The sequence below is a fragment of the Triturus cristatus genome, chromosome 1_1, assembly GCF_964204655.1.
Source record: "Triturus cristatus chromosome 1_1, aTriCri1.1, whole genome shotgun sequence".
Taxonomy (NCBI): domain Eukaryota; kingdom Metazoa; phylum Chordata; class Amphibia; order Caudata; family Salamandridae; genus Triturus; species Triturus cristatus.
The window spans coordinates 106,762,052-106,776,298 of record NC_140579.1 but is presented as its reverse complement, the minus strand read 5'-3'; the positions used below and the strand labels follow the sequence as shown (position 1 = coordinate 106,776,298).

Here is a 14,247-nt window from a genome sequence, read left to right as displayed (position 1 = left end):
CCAGAGATACATTGGAAAGATTGGACAAAGCTATTTGAGTCTTATTTAATCGCCATGGGAGGTGAAAGATTCTCTCCTCTGCGCAAACAACACATCTTGTTACACAATTTGGGTGTTCATGGACGGAAAGTTTACGAAACTTTACCTGAACCAGAGTTGGAAGAGGATGAAAATTTTGATGTGTATGACATTACTATGATGAAATTGGAGTCACATTTTGGTGACAAGGTCAATGTGGTGCTTGAACGCCATAAGTTTTTTAGTCGCACCCAAGGAAAGGGGGAGTCGATTAATAATTACATAGCAGCCCTGAGAGGCCTTACACAATTGTGTGATTTTGGTGACTTGAATGATTCCCTTATAAGAGATCAACTTGTAAGGTGTACAAATAGTGGAAAAGTGCAAGAGAAACTGTTGGCGAAAAATCCATCTCTAAAGGATGCCGTTTCTATTGCACAATCTGTGGAGCACACCGCCAAGTGTGTCAGAGAAATGAAAATTAAAGAGGATGTTGTGGCAGCCATTCAGAGTGAAGGGCCAGAGAGAGAAGTTTTTAAGGTTAACAAGAGAGAGGAGAGTAAAAGCACACCATACAGTAATCCAGGAAGGGAGACCCAAGGGTTGAAATGTTTTAGGTGTGGCAGCAATAACCACCTGGCCAACAGCCCCTTTTGTACTGCACGGGGGGTATTATCTAAAAAATGTAATAGAAGAGGACATTTAGCCAGGGTGTGCAGGGAGGGTTCTAGTTCAAGTAGCCCTGCTAGGAGTGTAAACACCAGTGGAGAATCGCAAGCTAGATTCGTTTTTCAGGTGAAAGATAGCCAAGAAGTGGAAAGGACAAATTATCCTAAATGTGTCATTCTCATTGACAACAAACTTCTTGAGGTGTATGCGGACTCGTGTTCACCGTTTACGTTGGTTAATCTAGCTGATTTTGAGAATTCCTTGGGGGGTGACAAGGGTATGCTGGTTCCCCCTGATATATCGCCGGAGGGATACACTAGAGACCCTATCCCTTTGGTGGGAATGGTTAGTAGTCACATAGACTTCAAGGGTAGAACCATTGTAGGCAAGGTGTATGTAGTGGAGAGGGGTGCGAACCTGTTGGGGTGGAAACACCAGAAAGATCTGGGAATCATCCTGGATCCCAACAATGAGAACCAGGTCATCCTAGTAGACATTCCCAATAGCAATAACCTTATACAAGAGGCGTTTCCCGACCTCTTCACCGAAAAATTGGGAAAGTTGAAGGATTTCCAACACAGAATAAAAGTCAAGAGGAGCGCTAAACCAGTGGTCCACAGAGCGCGACCAGTTCCCTTCCGTTTGAGAGAAGTCCTCAAAAGCGAGTTAGATAAATTGTGCGACATGGGTGTCATTCAACCAATAGAGGCGTCAGAATGGTTGGCCCCTTTAGTTATTGCTTCTAAAGCCAATGGTAGTGGTATTCGTGTTTGTGTGGACTTGCGCAGTCTCAATGACAATATCTGGGTGGAGAGGTTCCCACTGCCCAACATAAATGAGATGCTGAGCACTATGGGGAAAGGTTGTTACTTCTCGGTCATAGACTTATCGATGGCGTACCATCAGGTTGAGTTACATCCTGAGTCAAGACCCCTAACGGCATTTTCATCACCGTTTGGGGCCTACATGTTCATCAGGATGCCCTTCGGACTGGCTTCGGCCGCATCTGTTTTTCAAAAAGTCATGCAAAAGGTATTGGAGGGTACTAAAAATACGCTGTGTTTCCAGGATGACATACTGATGTATGGGGCAACGGAGGAGGAACATGATGATATCCTCAACACAGTGTGCCAGAGATTGTCTAAAGCGGGTTTAACCGTCAAACTGGATAAGTGCAAGATCAAAGTGACTTCTGTAGATTATTTGGGTCACACCATATCTAAGGAGGGGTTTAAACCAAAGCACAGTCTGATTCAAGCGGTCAGGGATGCGGCAAACCCTTCAAGCAAAGAGGAGCTTAAATCCTTCTTAGGCCTTGTTGAATACATGTCAAAGTATGTGAAAAACTTTGCGGATCTGTGTGAAGGCCTACGTGAACTTTTAAAGAAAGACAGAGAATTTGTGTGGGAGGAGAGACATAGTAGGATAGTGAAGTCAATAAAAGAGTGTATCCTGGGTTCACCTGCACTAGGGTCGTTCGACCCACGGAAAAAAACTATCCTCACCACGGATGCATCCAATAAAGGGTTGGGCGCGATGCTGTCACAAAAGGATAAAGGCCAAGATACAATTATAGCTTTTGCATCACGTACCCTAAATTCAGCGGAAAAAAACTATTCAGTCATTGAGAGGGAGGCGTTGGCGTGCTACTGGGCCGTCAATCATTTTAAGTTTTTCCTGTGGGGGATGCAATTTGTTATACATACAGACCACAAGCCTCTGACCTTTATGTTCTCGTCTAAAAGTGTACATAACAATTCCCCGAGAATTTCTAAATGGGTCCTGGGTTTAGAAAACTACTGCTTTAAGGTGGAGTACCTCCCAGGTCCAGAGAATGTGATTGCGGACTATTTATCTAGGGCACCACTGGTGGATTATTCAAGTGAGGAACAGTTGGATGTCCCCATTTTAGCCATACATCTCCCTGCTTTAAGTAAAGAGGAATGGGACGCCAGTGTGAGGGAGGACAGTGAAATGAGCATTCTAAAACAGTTTATCCTCAAGGGGTGGCCTGAGACTCGCTCACAAGTTCCAGATTCCATCAAGGACTTTTGGGAGGTGAGGTATGAATTGTCAATAGTGTCGGAGGTGGTACATCGTGGGAACAGAGCGGTTCCTCCCAAGAGTTTGAGGAACAAAATTATTGACTTGGCACACGAGGGTCATTTAGGGAGGAGCCTCACTAAGAACAAAGTTAGGAGCTGTTTCTGGTTCCCAAAAATGGACTCTATGGTTGAACAAAAAGTAAGGGAGTGCATTAGCTGTGCTAATAGTGACAAAAGCAAAATCACACACAATACTCCCTTATCCCCGGTTGAAGTTCCGGAGATTCCTTGGACAAAACTAGCTGTTGACATTATTGGTCCTATGGAAATCCTGGGTACACAAAAGAGGTTCATGTTTGTTCTTGTTGATTATACCTCTCATTGGGTGAATTTTAAATTTACTTCATCTACCACGACAAGCAACCTTATCTCATTTTTAAAGAGTGTCTTCGTTTATGAGGGCATCCCAACAACATTGGTGACAGACAATGGGGTGCAGTTTACTTCAGACACAATGAAGTTGTTTTTAGAGAATCTCAATATAAAGCATGAGAAAACTGCTCTCTATTGCCCAAGAGCCAATGGGTTGGTAGAGAGGGCCAATCGGCTTATCAAAGAGCACATCCAATTGGCCATCACCAGTGGATTCGATGTAGAAGATTCGTTAAGAGAGTGCATCTGGTCTTACCATACCACTCCCAATCTTGTCACAGGGGTGTCTCCTTTTGCGTGTTTAAGAGGGAGGGAACCCTGCACCAAAATGAACCCGGGGTGGTTGGGAGGAGGAAGAAGGGTAGTCCCCGACCTTGGTAAGAGTAGAGTGAAGATTTCTCAACACCAACGCAAATACAAAGGATGGTACGACCAGAAGCATGGCGTTAAAGCCCAGGAGTACAAGGTTGGCTCCACTGTACAGGTTAAGATGCCCACTCATGTTCCTCCAGGACGCAGCAAGTACCATACACACCAGGGTGTGGTTAAGTGTGGTCGCAATGTAGTTCGCCTGGAGAATGGACAGACATGGAGCAAAGACAGAGTGGTTAACTCACCCCAACTGTGAAGCCTTTCCATTGTTTCCCCACATAAGGAGATGTGTTATAATCTCCATCATTGCATTTGGTGTAGCCCAACCCCCCTCCCACTCTGACCCAGTTGGTACGCCCGGGCTGTGGAAGCTCACCTTAGAATGTTGTGTAACGTAGATTCTATGTGACTGAGGAGAGCGGATGATCAGAATAAAGAGAGTCACACTTACCTCGTGTGTGGTCTATCTTTTTCATAACAATAACTATAACTGGAGTAGTTGGCAAGGGGACGAGCTACAGTACTGCCACCAGCATCATCAGACTACACTGGCACCAGACTCTCCCAGCACCCGCGGCCCGTCCAGACTTGTGCAGGCATAAATGAGGGGGCAGCAGGTGCAGCAAACTCTCTCCGGCAGCCTGCTCTGGACCGAGGAGTCAAGTTGCATAATCTGATGAGAGGCTACAGGCAGTGCCACTGTAGTGCCACTGTAGATGGCGGTATGAGCCGCCAAACTTCATAACTACCCGCCTGCTCTTGCTTAGTGCGCTGCCTATAGTCCTATCTTAGCATTCTGATTGGGCAAATCACAGCACACCGTTTGCCATCATCATGTCACGTGAATATGCGTTTACGGTGAATGGAGAGATGGAGTGCAGCTGAGCCAGCCCCCAGCTAGGTCAAAACATGTCAGTCACCCGACTCTGCAGCTGCCAGAGCAGCACAGACCAGGTGTTGCTTTGCTCAATGCTATTAGCAGCGCTTGGCTTGACAGCTTCGGTAGGCGCTATAATGCGTGACTTTCCATTTTATTGCAGTGATGCGGATCACCACACTGAAATGCGTTAGTCTAACGCTTGATGCGTAGTATTTGGCAGGGCTGGCAGTAAAAGCGGTCTAGTTACTGTCATCTTGCTTCTCATACGCAAGCATTATATTTATAAAGTGAATGTTTATGCACCGCCCGCAGGTTTTCAAAACACATAAATAAAACGCATTGTCATTTACGATGCCAATAGGTCAAACTCCCGCAAATTCGAAACTTATTGCAGGGCAAATGGTTGTTTTCTTTTCCAACCAGGTGATAGTTTAATTTAAAAACGGTTTATCTTTGAGCGCCTTCGCACCCCCAACTGCACCAATGTCTAGTATCTCAAAGAGCCCAATGGCAATGACCCTGGTAGATTCAGACTGCTGTACGGAGAAGGATATAGTCTTAAAAAAGAGAAAAAACATAGTTACGTGAGCCACGATTACAAAAACAGTACTTCTTAACGTTTGCCCGGGTGAACACAGTGATGCTGGGAGGACGAAAGAACAACTCGATGCACGAGGAGCAGCAGCTGAGGTCCGACTGTTGCCTAGCAGCGTCAGACTAGCAGTGAAACCCTAGTGCCCGGACCGATGCGTCTCCATAGCAACTGTGATCGCGTCTCCGTAGCAACTGTGATCATACGCCATCTTAAGCGCTTCCTTTCAGTCCGGGCACGCGCTCACGCCATCTTAAGCGCCTCCCTTCAGCCCGGGCACGCGCTCACGCCATTACAAATACAACCATTCCGGAATACATCCCGGTTTGATTTGGTAGCACCATTTTTTAAATATGTATGTTCGATAACGTTATTTCAAAAATATTTTACAAAAAATAATTTCATGTTTTCACTTTTATATTTAATGTTGTTAAAATGATTCACAATACCTATGTTTGTCTACAGCTATCACATTTTAAGAATTTTCTAAACGTTTTCAAGTGTGCTATAAAAAACTAGCTTTAACAATGGTAAAAAGTGGTGGGGCCTAGGAGATTGACCCTTAATCAGCGCAAGAGTTTTGAGAGGTGTCCCTATGAGAGCCTGCCGAAAATTTCGATAAATACCCATCTACGTGACATTTTTTCTTAATATTTGTAATTGACTGGGTGTTCATAGACCCCCTCTCCGCTAGCACTTCAGCACAAATGTGGCCACTCCGGCGCTTGGCGGCGTCTCTCGGTTCAGGCGGAAAGAGGGCAGCCTGGCTTCAAGAGGTCTTTCAATACAGTTCACACACAGGCAGCCTGCTAAGAAGGCGCATGGGACAACATCTGGGAAAGTGAAACAGGTGAGAAGAGGAGTGTACATCTGGGCAAGTGAAACCGGTGAGAAGAGGAGTGTACATCTGGGCAAGTGAAACCGGTGAGAAGAGGAGTGCACATCTGGGGGAAGATAAGAACGGTGCAATCTTTCGGGAGGGACGTTGTTTCGGGCTGAGTTGGCACACGACTATAAAGGGGACGACTGTTTTCTAGTTGTTACTGATGTTTGCATCTATGGAGTGTCCTTATTTGTGACTTGGCTAGAGTGGGGACAAGGTGGGAGCTTTGTGGTTTGGACTTCTGTGTTCGCTGCATGGGGTAATTCAAATTGATCAGTAACAAATGGTCTCTCATCCAGCCTGTGCTTTAACTGGAAATATAAAGGTGCAGGTACTTCCTGTTTACGGTACCTTCTTTCTCCCGGGAAGTCCCAGTACTCTGCCATTAGATTTATTGCATCAGTGCTGAGAAGTGCAGGTGCTCTCCATTTCAAATGTAAGAAGTGCGTGTACTCCGTACTGGACAGTACCTGCCCATTTAACGCACGGGATCAAGCTAGTTTGTTTTATTTGAGCACTTAAACAATTTTGCATAGCGCATTTCTGTTATTTTTTTGTTACGTGCCTTCATCAACCTGTGGCGTCTTTCAGCATTGCTCTGAGCATCTTCATTAAAAGGAGTTACGTTCAGTTAATTTTTGTTGCGTATGTGTAGCAATGGGTCCGTCATTAATACATCATGCCAACATACCTGGTTCGTGCTTAATGATGTTTCATTGTAACAGTAAGCCAATACTTAGCAAAGAACTTCGTCCGAATAGTACTCCTTGCGACAAAAAGGTGAAAGACAAATTAGGTAACAATGCATACTTGAAACAAATCGGAATATAAAATCAACTGGTAGTCCCATGTACGGGCTATCAGTAAATGACGAGACATAGTGGGAAGAAGTTGGTCGTGGAAGATTGGTAATGGCTAAGCACTATATGCAAAAAAGAACGGTGTCCAGGGTATTGTGAAAAGAGGCAGAAGAAGAATCGGCTAGTGAACAAGTGGGAGGAATGGAAGATAAGAAATGGGGTTAACCACTAGAAAGGAGTTAGAGTGAACGGAGAAGGGAGTCTGCAATGAAGATAGACTGCAGAGCGATACTGCTGACTTTGGCATGACTAAAAGCATCTTTGGAAGATAAGCATTTTCTAGTTAGTCTTTGAAAGTAGACTGGTAGTGTTTCCTAAACCTGGGTGAAGGAAGTTCCAAATTCTAGTTGCACTGTCCAAAACAATTGTGCTACTGTATGTTCCATTTTAGGCCTCAGCCTACAAGACAACACACCTGTCTGGTTTGCTAAAGACATCTTGGGAACAAATAGAAAGTTTACCTAAGAATGTATTCCCCCGTTACTTACCATTGGCTTTGCTACTCACATTTTGTGGCTTTCTATTTGCTTTGGCTGTCCAGCTCGAGTTCTTCTCTCATGTGTCCAACCCTTGTTTACTGTATTCTTCCATTAACCCGCTTTCTGTAAACAGGCCTTTAAATCTTGTTTTTATCTTGTCACATTTGCTGTGCATTCAAAGAGAGTTCAAATGTCAGGGTGTGTCTTCCAGGAAGCTTGGTGTTTAATTTTCTTTCTTCGACTTCAAAGCCAGAGGATTTATGTGACAGTTATGCTGGTTAAAGAGGGTCTGCTTGAGGAAGACTGTACGGGTGTTATTTTTTTCTAGCACACAACTAAATATAAATGTCTGTAAATGAACTGTGCTGACGATCAAATCAATACATTGGGTGATAATGTATCCACATATTAGCATTTGAGCGCTGTACGTTTTTCAGTAAAACTGTGTTAGTGCAAATATAATGGTCATCTCAATTGTGTTGTCTGTAATGGCAGTATGCTACCATACCATGGATTCTCCACATTGTCCCACCCCATTCTACTCTGCACCACTCCACACTGCGTCACTGCACTCTTCTCTGCACCACCCCACTCCTCTCCACTCTAGGCCAATGCACTCTATCCCATATTACTCTACTATGTAACACTATGCTCTTCAATACTCCACCCTGCGCCACTGTACTTTACGGCACTCTGCTCCACTCCATGCCACTGCAGTCAACTCGGCGCCACTGTGCTCTACGCCACTACTCAATGCCACTGCACCATTATACTGTACACTGCACCACTCTGCTCTGAAACAATCTGCTGTATACCACTGCACTCTATGCCACTGCACTCTATGGTACTCCGCACAAATCCACTCTATGCCTCAGGACTCTATGCTGCGCCACTGTAATTTACTCTAAACAACTGCACTCTACGCCAATTCACTCTACACCACTTTACTACAAACCAGTGCACCCTACACCACTGTACCTATGGCAACTACTTTGCACCACTGCACTTTACGCTAATATGCTCTACAACATTGCGCTGTATGTCACTGCACTCTACTCTTCTCTGCACCACTATATACTGTGGGCTTTCCATAGTGGCTCCCCCAAAGGCCCTCATGTAGAATAGTCTTACTATGTTTCCATTGAATGACAGCAGTACTGCAAGATTGCCTCTATTTCAGTATTGGGTCCATGGCAAAGGTCATAAATATGGGACCTTCTCACTACCCATTGCCCTCAAGCTATGCTTCTTCAGAGACCTGGCTTTGTAGTACAGCGCTTCTCTGTATTCCACTTGCCATACCATAACACTATTGTCTGATTAAATTAGACAGGAAAGAACGTTTGGGAGGGGGTGTCGTCATCACCTTTGACAACTCCATAAAAGTAGAATCAATCGTCTGCATAGTTCGCAGGCTACGCGGAGCACCGGCAGGGAAGTGACGTCGCGGCAGAGGGATTCTGCACTGATCCTGGTCCCAGGCCGAGCGGCATCTATGCTCTTGCGGGTGGCGGCACGCTGACAGGTGCCTCGGGGGGAGACTGAGCCCCGAACGACGAACGATAGAAGCGCAGGAGCCCGAGGTGCCCTAGTGACGGAGGAACACTTAGGAGCAAGTGGCGGGGGTCACGCTTTTGACCACACGCAGCTCTCGTGGTTGTGGCGTCTCGAGCTGCCAGCACCTTCACGCTTGGCTTCCCCGGGAAGTGAGTCCAAATCTCGAGTGGCGGTTATCGCCTCTACCCCCGTGGAGAGTAAGTAGCAGGAAACTGGGGGTCCCCCGTGTTACAGGCAGCACGACAATGGCTTGTGGAATGCGGCTGATTCTTGCGTGAAACTTGCGTCTGCTTTCTACACTACATGTCCCTAAGTCACGACAACGCCTTACCGTAGGGTGCTCGAAGGTACGTCTAGAGGCCCGACCCAACCCAATCCAGGTGTCAGGACAAACCGCTTAGAACTCTGGGACTTGTAGTTTAGTTTAGTAAGTGAATGTGAAGAATAAAATAAAACGAGGGCTGGATTAGCAGTTTGAGACTGAACAGGCCTAACTTCAGAGCTTTGCCTAAAATTATAATGATTGTATTTTGCGATTGTGGCGGCGGAAGCACACATCCCGTTGCAGGAGAGAGGGTTCAGTGTGCCGCTGCGTCCTGTGGAGTGCTGAGCTTGTGCCCTTTACGTTTGCAAGGAGGCCAGCGGGGGCTCGAGGTGACTGCCTGATACGGAGGCTGAGTGGAGAACACTGGGGGCCCGCTGCTGCGAAATACAAAAGAGGCGCATTTATTTAATTAAGGACTCGAAAGTCCCAGGAATCCTTTTTGCTGCGCACATCTGGCGCTGGGATAGAGCAACGCCTCCCCTACTGACGCTACTTATTCCACCACCACCCCCGGGAGCAGCCCGGGACAAGGGCGGGCTGTCTGTGGCCGTCCTCTTTGTGGCTCCAGAATTGTATTACATCTGCCACAGTAAGTACTGCTGGGGATATCTCTAATATGGCTGCTCGGGGAACAAGGAGCAATACAATGGCCAGTAGAGGGTTGGTTACTGGCACTTTAGACAATTTTATTATTAGGGCAAACTCAGTGATTGACCAGGGTATTATCCTCATGGAGCGCAGAGTGTCTCAGGACCTAGCAATGGCTAAACGATCTTCCTTGGGCCACCTTGCCAATGCTCGGACGCCTGTGCACGACAATCATATCAATACCACCTGCGTCCCAGCCCTGGTACATGCTCCTCAGGACGATGGCCACATCTCTTCAACTACAGGCTCCCCAATTCCAGAGGCAACTGTGGTACCAGAGGTTTCATCTTTGCCTACCTCGCCCGTGAAATCACCGGCAAATCCATCGAGGGGGAATCCAAGAGCGGCAAAATACAAGAGGAAGCGGGCTGCCACTAAAGTGATTTGTTACAGGAAGTCTAGAACAGCGAAGGGCCGGACTGGCAGTGTTACATCCTTAAAACCCAAGGGAGGTCTTACCTTGAATGACTTGATTGGCTCGGACACTGACTTATCCCTGTCATCTCCAGCTTCAAAAGGACCCACGACTCCGGAGCAGGTTCAGTGCATGGGGGAGGCTAAGGGGGGAGGACGATATCCTCATAGAGAGACTGGGGTCCTTATTAAAGATTGCGCTTGATCCGTTAGATCAGAGACGAGCTCGCATGGAATCTCAGCTCTCCCAGCTACAACAGGCTATGGCTGGGAATGGGGTAAAAAGAAAGAAAAAAATGCAGTCGGCGGATACAGCTCAAACCAGTTCTGTGCCCATTGGGGTCGCGAGTCTAGTTCATTCTCCTACTGCCGGGCCCCCTATCAAAGCTGCAAACATGGCAGCTGTGGTCGCAGGAGTTGGTGCTGGGGCAGTACCGCCAGTCAACTTGAGTACGTCCACCTCAGACACAATAGAGGAGGGAGAGTCTCTACCTAATTTTACACCCCAGGTTGCGAAAAGAATTGATTTACCGCCTGAAACCAGTCCGTATGTGGTGGTATTGACAGGTATTCCTGAAATTAGCAACTCGGGTCAGGAATCATTTATGTCCTTAAAAAATAAAGTGACCCAGTGGCTCAATCATAATAGGCCCCTACTGCACAATGTCAAAAGTGAAGTACTGATGGTACGTAGGATAGCTTGAGTGGGACGCAGTAGAAAAACCATCCCAGGCGATTGTGTTTTGGTTAATTTTAGGGACCCGCGCACAGTAGAACACATTTGCAATTGGACTCATGACAGTGCAGGCTCAAGGATCAAACCCTATCTATCCCCTTTCCTTCTTTTACCCTCGACCTGTAACGCCAGTTTGCGCATCGGATTGGTCACTGGTGATGCAGCGGCGGGGTCAAAGGGTGAACAGGGGCGGCCACAGAGACCTAATCACCCAAAACTACCCTGTGACCCATAATGGGTTTAGTTCCCTTGAAATGGTGGACTGACTTCATGCGGATAAGGAGCTGAGGGTGGGCAATTCCCAGACTAAGGACCCTTAAAAGACTACTGATGGTGCAGAAGAATCTGAGGGTGGTCCAGAAAGAGCGTTTCCAGTTATCCAGACCTGGGTACCTAAAACGGCAGAGGGGCTTGTGACTCAAGAAAGTGTGGTGCTACAGCACCAAGCTCAACCTGATTGTGGGGCACAGAGTGTAGGTGAAACACTAGGAAGTGCTGCAGTAACCAAAGCAGCCACGGTACTGACATCAATTAAAATACTGTCCTGGAACGTGGCGGGTATAACAAACAAGCTACATTGCACAGAGTGGGGTGCCCTGGTAGACCAGATGGATTTATGTTTGTTTCAGGAGACTTGGGCCAGGGAGGAACATTCAAGAGTGGGATTTGCCACTTATGTACCTGCAAGGTGGGGAGGGAAAGGAAGACCTTCTGGGGGATTGGCTATATGGGTTGCTCTTCACTTGGGTTGCGTGGTGGAAAATATGCCCACTCATTCAGAGGATGTGCAGTGTTTAGTGCTTAAATGGCCAAATGAGTATGGACTGGCGGTTGTGAATGTTTACTCGCGGCCATTACGGATAGGGCTTGAGTCATCCACAATCGATGATCTATCCCAATTCCTGAGTACATTGCCAGGGGATTCTAGGCTTTTGGTGGCAGGGGATGTGAATTGCCAATATGAGCCTTTTTTTGGAAGTAGCGAAGGCGCGCCTATGGGAGAGGACGACTATTGGGCGATCCCCCAATGTCAGTCCCCACGCCCTAAGGTGTGGTCCCCATTGGCTACTCGGATCACAGCCCTTGCATTAAATAATTCCCTTAGGGCTTGTAATGGCCGTTCAGCGTCCGATAGTCCGTCAGTATGCACCTATAACAAGAAGGGGCAAGAGTCCCGAATCGATTACATCATGGTGGAAACCCGGATGTGGTCGATGCTCATTGATTTTAGGGTAGTTGAGAGGGCAGATAGTGACCACAACGCGTTACGCCTGGAGTTGGTGAATCCAGGGCAACAAGAAACAGACTCGCTTAATGCAGGAGGAGATGATGAGGGTACTTGTCTGATCTTATCAAGTAACAGGCGTAGGGTAAAGTGGGGGAGAATAGTAGGTTCAGAAGAGAACTTAGCTAAAGTCTACAATATAGTTCTATCACGACTCCTGGAGGTTGAAATTCTAATCTCCCAAGATGCTCCCAGTGACTTCAATGGAGAACTTAGTGTAATCCATTCAGATTTGGCCAATAACCTGGCTGAAGTCTTCTACCCCCAGGCACCCACAAGAAGGCCCAGACAACCTGCCTCATCCTGGTATAATTCAGTATGCAGAAGAGCAAAGAGCAATCTTGTTACAGCAATTAAGGCAGGGCACAGCAAAATGGCGATCCGAGATTGCAGATTGCAGTACAAGGAGGTTATGGGGCATGCAAGAAAAGAATGGGATATGGAAAGGTGGATGAACCTAAAGCTAGCCCTGGACACAAAAGATGCGCGCAGATTTTGGTCACTTGTTAACCATGGTTCGGGTGACCCAAAATCTGCTATAGAACCGAATATTGCGGCTTCAGCATGGGAGGCCCATTTTAAAGGTTTATATGGGGGAAAGCCGCGTTGTGTAGTTTGCCCGACTCACAAGTCCCAGAAGCTCAGCAGGAGCCCCTGGAGTTTACCTTGGGGGAGGTGATAAGTGCAATAGGTAAACTTTCAGTGGGAAAGGCCCCGGGACTTGATAAATTACCGGGGGATCTTTTTAGACATCAACCTGAAATCTGGGGCCCCTATCTCCTTGTCGTATTTAACGCTATCTCGAGAGGCATGTAAATTCCCAGTACTTGGCTGGGGGCAGAGATAGTCCCGATATTTAAGAAGGGGTCACCTCTGCTCCCAGTCAACTACAGGCCAATCAGCTTAATCGACGTTCAACAAAAAATATTTGCAAGACTGGTCCTGGACCATTTGTTGACGTGGATGGAGGATCATGACGTACTGAGCCCCTTCCAGGCGGGATTCAGAAGGAATACGTCCACTATGGACCAAATCTTCAGATTGATCCTACTGTATTGGAAGACGGTAAAGGTAGAGGGTAGTAGCCTCTATATGGTCTTCGTGGACCTCCGGTCCGCCTTTGACCTAGTCCCTAGGGGAAACTGTGGGCTGTCCTAAAGGATCTGGGCCTCCCACATCAGATTCTAGTGCTACTCATGAGATTGCATGAGGGGAACTTTGCGCAGGTTCGCTGTGGCACGAATGGGACGCTGTCACCAAGGTTCCCCGTTGGCAGGGGGGTGAGACAGGGTTGTGTCTTAGCACCGACCCTGTTCTGCCTTTATGTCAACGGGGTAATCTCACATCTGGACAGTGTCCCTGACAATGACGCACCAAGGCTGGCTGGTAGGAAGGTGCCGGCGTTTATGTTCGCGGACGACACCCTCCTACTCTCCAAATCTGCCATGGGGATTCAGAGGATATTGAATGGCTTTGGGGACTTCTGTCGGAGTAGAGGCCTTGAGATCAGCGCTGACAAGACAAAATTCATGATTTTTAACCCACCAGTGTATACTCGCGCAAATCCATCACTGGGCGATGTATGTCTGGAAAGGGTTACGACCTTCCAGTACCTGGGTGTTGTAATTCATGAAAATTTGTCATGGGGTCCGCAAAAGGCCAAATCCCACATGAGACTTTCACAGTTGTCGGGTGCTATCTCAAAGGTTTCCAACTCATCAAGCTTTAGACCAGTGAGTCCCGCCCTGGAGGTCTATAAGATGCAAGCAAGGGCAGCTGCACTCTATGGGGGTGAGCTTTGGGGTCACTGTGCTGCCCCTGAAATCTCTAAAGTTGAGTCCAAATTTGCAAGGCGATTACTATCGCTTCCTCAGAGTACTCCATTAACACCGTTGAGGTTAGACCTGGGACTGACGCCTATTGCAAATGAGTTAGCAGTAAAGCCCCTAAGGTTCTGGCACAGACTATGGACCACTCCAGATCTTTTAAACTATAGGGACGAACTTAAACAGATCCTTAGTTTTAATTGTGTAAGCAAAATCCCCTGGCATG

General features: G+C 47.1%; 2 protein-coding genes across 6 annotated transcripts in view; one reads left to right on the top strand and one right to left on the bottom strand.

The window, feature by feature from the left end:
* DNAAF19 (dynein axonemal assembly factor 19) overlaps positions 1-5,186 on the bottom strand; it is a 34,898-nt gene extending 29,712 nt beyond the window's left edge. Inside the window, exon 1 of one of the 2 annotated variants that reach the window (XM_085654379.1) lies at positions 5,001-5,186. The gene's annotated coding sequence lies outside the window, so the exon portion shown is untranslated. The remainder of the gene's footprint in view (positions 1-5,000) is intronic. The other variant, XM_085654370.1, reaches the window with a different exon arrangement.
* Positions 5,187-5,719: 533 nt separating this feature from the next.
* EFTUD2 (elongation factor Tu GTP binding domain containing 2) overlaps positions 5,720-14,247 on the top strand; it is a 208,733-nt gene continuing 200,205 nt past the window's right edge. The window contains exon 1 of one of the 4 annotated variants that reach the window (XM_085609831.1): positions 5,720-5,858. The gene's annotated coding sequence lies outside the window, so the exon portion shown is untranslated. Of the gene's footprint in view, positions 5,933-14,247 lie in introns of all 4 variants that reach the window. The other 3 variants (XM_085609851.1, XM_085609863.1, XM_085609874.1) reach the window with 3 other exon arrangements.